General features: G+C 47.1%; 1 non-coding gene across 1 annotated transcript; it reads left to right on the top strand.

Moving 5' to 3' along the window:
- The first annotated feature begins 2,776 nt into the window (after positions 1 to 2,776).
- TRNAS-GCU (transfer RNA serine (anticodon GCU)) lies at positions 2,777 to 2,858 on the top strand. Its single transcript has one exon. It is a non-coding gene; the product is annotated as a tRNA-Ser (tRNA).
- Positions 2,859 to 5,785: the final 2,927 nt, after the last annotated feature.

Raw genomic sequence — 5,785 nt, 5'->3', positions numbered from 1 at the left:
GGCAAGTCCACATTCGCATGGCTTTGCAGCATGTAACGTCTTGTTGGTGACGCTGGCACCTTTCTGGGTACCGGCACATTGATATTACTTAAGCCGGCGCTTGTAGGTATAGGGGCTGCAACGTGAGAGCCGCACATGAATGGGAGTGGGGACCCTGCATCAGTGGATCGTCCTGTGCACTGCTGCCCTAGCAGGATCTTACGAATATTACGTACGCGGGGCTTCGCGCGTCTTAAGAAGGCGCTTTGGAGAACGTCGCAAGGAAGGATAGTTTGATCATCTGTGGTTTTTGACGTGCACCGAGAGAGAAAGCGTAAAAAAAGCAACTTAACTGTAATAAAGGCCCTTGACACCGGCCTTTGCTGCATTTCTCTAGGACGAGTTAATATTAAAAAAAAGCAAGGGAGGTCGGTCTGCGCATGCCATGGCTTGCAAATGTGCATAGAGGAAGGCGGAAAGGTGACAACGTACAACAATGAAAGATGTTGATGAGCTTCGGAGAAAGCAAGGCGTACATGCAATAACCGTGTAACACAGTGATTTTCTCAAAATCTCGAGTCTAGTCAATGCACTTGTCTAGCTGCTTGCTGAATGTAATGAAAAAACGCGAGAAGGGTGCTAAATACGGCGATAAGGACAGGGGTACGTGTTTGAATAATGTACGTATTTGAATAAGATACATTATTATTATGTTAGTGTAACGGCGGTTTGTCCTTGTGTTACGCGGTTATTGTATACACGCTTCCCTTTGTCCTGTACACAACAGCTTCCATCAGAAGTTCATAACGCTGATGACGATGATGATGATATGAGGGAGACGACAACAAAGACGGCCTTGTAGAAACTGTGACGCATACCCAATGAGGGGCCACCAAGAATAGGACGGTGAAATGAAATGATATTTAAAGTAGCTTTAAAGTAAATGTGTGAAACATAAAGAATGAGAGCAAAAAAATCATAATCCTTTCGGGAGCCAGATTTGAATTACACTGAGGGCGACTGGCCTTCTGTTCGTATTGATGTATGAACACACACACACACACACACACACACGTATATATATATATATATATATATATATATATATATATATATATATATATATATATAGAGAGAGAGAGAGAGAGAGAGAGAGAGAGAGATAATGTTGAAAGATGTTCCTGTCATTGGGTATGCGCCATAGTTTCTATGAGGCCGTTCTCGTCGTCGGCGTCATCCTATCATTATCATCAGTATCATCATTTAGGTCTTTGCTGAAAGTAATAAAAATGCGAGAGAGAGGTATTTTAAGTACGGTGATAATGACAGGGGGAAGAGTTTGAATAACATGCAAATGATACATTACCAAAGGAGCTGATTCAAAACCTCCCCTCCAAATCCGCGCTTTTTAATAAGCGAATAATAATAAGCGAAGTTAGGCCCGGATGGCTGCGAAATTAAAATCATAATCCTGTCGGGAGCCAGATGTGAGTTACTCCGACGGTGACCGGTCTTCCGTCCGTATTGATGTATAAGCCCGCTAAATATTTCGGATTTCGTATTCACCTGAACACACTCAGCACGCGCTTTTGTGATGACTGCTATATACTTTTTTATCTGTTTATATAATGATGTGCTACTACAGTAGTGCCATCTTTATGCTTTATAGACTAAAGAACTGATAGCTAATTGGCACTGATCTAATGCGAGAGCGGCAACGCGATGCAGACGAGGACGACGAACAAGCTGTCCTATATGTCTTTTCTTAGTTAAAATTATTATTTTGTTGGTTGACATATTTTTTCCATCCTCTTTCCGCCTCTCTCGTTTTGATCATACTATTTTCAGTGCTCTCATTCTCTATGTTCAACATGTTTATTTTAAAGTTACTGTAAGTATACTTTCATTTCACCGCAAGATTCTTGGCGGTTCCGCTCATTGGGTATGCGCCACAGTTTCTATAATGCCATCGCCGCCGCTAATCATCATCATCATCATCATCATCATCATCATCATCGTCGTCGTCGTCGTCGTCGTCGTCGTTATCAACATCATGCATTAACTCCTCATCCGCTGCCACATTTGCAATGAAGACTTTATGCTTAGCCATGTCTCGATTATTAACAGACCCAGTTAGTCACTTGCGTGGCTGGCTGTGCATCGACTGCAATTTGTGTAAATGATGATCGGCGTGGAGCCTGTATTGAATGTTTGATGCTGCCCCGGGCTCTATTCTATACTGTGTGCTCGAAGCGATGTGCACGGCCTTTGGGAAGCGTCTGTTATGCGACTTTAGATACGTTTATATTCGGCGGAAAATGGCAAGATGTCAATTGATTCCTTGTTTCTACCGGGTGCTTCCACGAAAATTTTGATTCCTTAGGAAGAAGCGCCACAGTATACTTACCCAGTATTCATCAACTGTTCCTGCGACTAAAACATTTTGTGTTTTATTTGCTCGTTCGGTTGAGCGAACAGTTTATTGGGGTAGCTTGAAGCTGGTCCAATAGGAATTTTACTCTGCCACCAAGATTCTTACAGCATTTTATAACAAATCAAACGCGAACAGCCCCTATACTAATGCTTACACCAAATTGTATGCATTTTACAGCATAGATTGTGCGCATCCTGCACACGCGAATATTATGCGCAGAGCGCGCCCTGTCACAAGGTGCCGTTTGTCGTGATGGATTGTTGAATTGTCTCTGCGAGAACGAGAAGCGTAGCCATTTTACTCTATAAATACTGCTGCCAGGTAAACCATTGTGCACTGTCTGTGTGATGCCAACAACATCCGGACGAGGTGGCCGAGTGGTTAAGGCGTTGGACTGCTAATCCAATGGGCTCTGCCCGCGTGGGTTCGAATCCCATCCTCGTCGTATATTTTTTCCCACGTTCCATTAGCTCAGTAAGCCGTTCTTTTTAAATAATTTTTGTCGAGCCATATCTATTCTATAGGGCTGCCATCTGTGGCCATCATCCGGATCATTTCCTAACGCTTCACTCTGCCCATACGATTCTCCCCGGAACTTGGCGAAGAGGGAACACCTTTCAATTGAAGGTTCAAGGCCTTGTTGGGTAAAATATAGGGTCGCGTCTGACTCACTTTATGAAGGCTTTGCCTGAAAAGCCACAGTTAGATATGTTTTCCGATGTTCCGCGGCCGAAGACGGTCATTCTTTGGTGCTTCTGACGGCGTCATTGCCTCACGCTTCAGCAAGACCACGTGAAACCTTGGTGTCACCTCAACGGCACATGCATGGGCTCTGCAGTTGTGGCAGCGAATGCGCAGGTAGTCGGAGTAAGCGCACTGCGACGACGTCGTCTACCACGTTGTATTCAGACCTGGCCTTTCCGATTGGCGCTTGTGCCCCACGGGAGGCTGCTACTTGGGCAGATCGAAGGTCGTCGGCACCAGGTCTTACTGCCACGAGACCTCGACGGTGGCGTTTAAGACAGCGCGCACTTTTAAGCTTCAAGTCTTCGTTAGCTTGGCTGGTCCGCTCAGAGACCACTCCTTTCTTTCTTTCCCATTCAAATATTTTCTTTCCGCCTTGTCCTTCTAACTGCGTGCTCATGGCACCCTCTGGCCGAGGTGTTATCGTTCCCGCAGCACGGTGAGGCATTCGCGTTGCCCACAGATCACACGGACACATTATGAAGCGAAGCTTTCTTTGCATTTTCTTCCCACTTTATGGCTGCTGGCTGCTGCCTTGCAAAGTGGGGCGGTTCTGGATATCGGGCTAGCCGGTTCCAGAGACAGTGGAAGCTGAGGCATGCGAAGGGCAACCAGGGGCGCTGAACACCGAGCGCAGAAGATGCGAGATACGACATAAACAAAATGTGGCCGGAGAGCACGTATAGTACTGAGCGCGGGAGAGACGGATGGCTCGGAAGACGTGCCGAGCGGAGCAGGGAGGCCGGCGTAATGCATAGCCATTCGTATTGCTCGATTCTGCGCATTTCATACTATCCGCCGCTCACGGCCGACCGCTCATGGTGATAACGCGTAGACGAAGCGCCGTTCGGACTGCGGACGAAGCGCGAAAAGGAAAACACTTGAAATAGAATCGTTACGTAATCACGGCTCGGCAACGTTTTCGATTCGCCGCTGAGCACAGATTAGAGTGCATGCCTGCTGGCTCCTAAACGCGAAGTGGAGCAGTGTCGAGTGGGCACGGCGACGAGGCACCGAAGCTTTCATACGAAAACACGCTCAGGAGCTACATAGCCGTGCGTATGAAAACTCCTGAAGCGATCAGCATGGCGAACATTTCGCACAGAAACGCGAAGCGTAGCAACGTCGAAACGCAGCGAAGAATGGCTCGGAACATGCGTGCGCATTATCTGGTGTACGCGAAGCCGGGTGGCGTGGCTACGCAGTTATGAGACAACAGCGGAACAGACCATTTGCAGGTGCCAACAAGTACTTCGAGGGACTCTTCGTTCAGAGCCAGGGGTGTCCATTATGGACGTTGTAAAGTTCGGCCATATTGTCGGAATTTGGTAATGGTGGCGTGTTGAGCCAGTGAGAGAGGCCGCAGTGGTCCTCTGGGCCTCCCTGATTGGCTCAAATTATCAGCCGTTACAGAACTTGGCATTATGGCGGTCCAGAATAGCATCCCAGTTCGGTTCGGGGTGTGCGATAGGCTGTGCTTTCTGTCGGACGCGTCTGTTGGAGCGCCTCAAGTTTGCATTGAGGGATGTGTTTCACGGTTAGAAATGCGTCCAACTTGGTTGTGTGCTCTGTACTTTCAAATGGTTCGCTAAACAAGAACAGCGTTCACTCGTCACTGCATCGAATAGAAGGCAATCAACTCATGACTTTTCCTTTAGACGAGAGATATTTGTTTTCATAACAGTGATAATCATCGAAGTAAAAAAAATTCTCGTTTAATACGTCAACATACCTCGACACCTTAATTCAACATTATTCAAAGTTGTTTTTCACTTATTCGCAGCTATTCGTTTTCTGAACTTAGGAGAGTAAGAGTTCGTACGAGACCAACCTACAGGTGAACGTGTGTCATTGTCTGTTTCTACATATAGCTCTTTCTGGTGACATCCACGCTGCTACAGGTGATTAGGAACTACTACCACGTGATCCCACCAGTTGCGTAAGCACCATTTATGAAACGTGTTTTCGAATTCGCTTGCTTCACGTAACAGACGTGCGTTAATCCACTCCAAGGACGTAGCAGACGACAACGCTCGCACGTGCCGATCTTGACAGGCGCACGTGTTTAGTACCGCAATTATATTGGCTGCTCCACGCAAACTTATTGGACGCTTCCCCAACTTATAGACTGGTTGTATATAGCAGATCAAGCCTGGAAAGCTGAGCCCTTTGGTCACAATTACTTTTTTTTTTTGCAGCGTTAAATTCTGTGCTGACTGTTGGAGGCCTTTGTAGGGCTCACTCATTGCTTTTTTAGCTTCTATATATTGCATTTATGGCTGCGGCAGTAGCAGCGAGCGAATGGATCTTCGTATTTCTTCTCGCTTCAACGCGAAGTATAGGCGGCGAGAACCCAGCACACACGAAGCTATCAGCACTCGACGTGCTCCATCCACATCGAAAAGGGCCCAGAGTACTAGAAATTAAGCTTAGAACGATGGAAAGCTGAGTTATCCACATCGCATATCGCTTTCGAAATAAAGCCTGTTTCACATGCAAGCGGAAATGGTCGAGATTCCTGCCGCCGCGACGCAGAAACCTGTTTCGAGCGGCGGTGGCGGCACTGGTGGCTGGAGCGGCTAGGGCCGCCACCAGCCGCTAGGGCCGCTAGCCGCTAAAGGGCGGAGG

This window comes from Dermacentor variabilis, chromosome 2 (genome assembly GCF_050947875.1).
Source record: "Dermacentor variabilis isolate Ectoservices chromosome 2, ASM5094787v1, whole genome shotgun sequence".
Taxonomy (NCBI): Eukaryota; Metazoa; Arthropoda; class Arachnida; order Ixodida; family Ixodidae; genus Dermacentor; species Dermacentor variabilis.
This window is presented reverse-complemented; position numbering and strand designations above follow the sequence as displayed.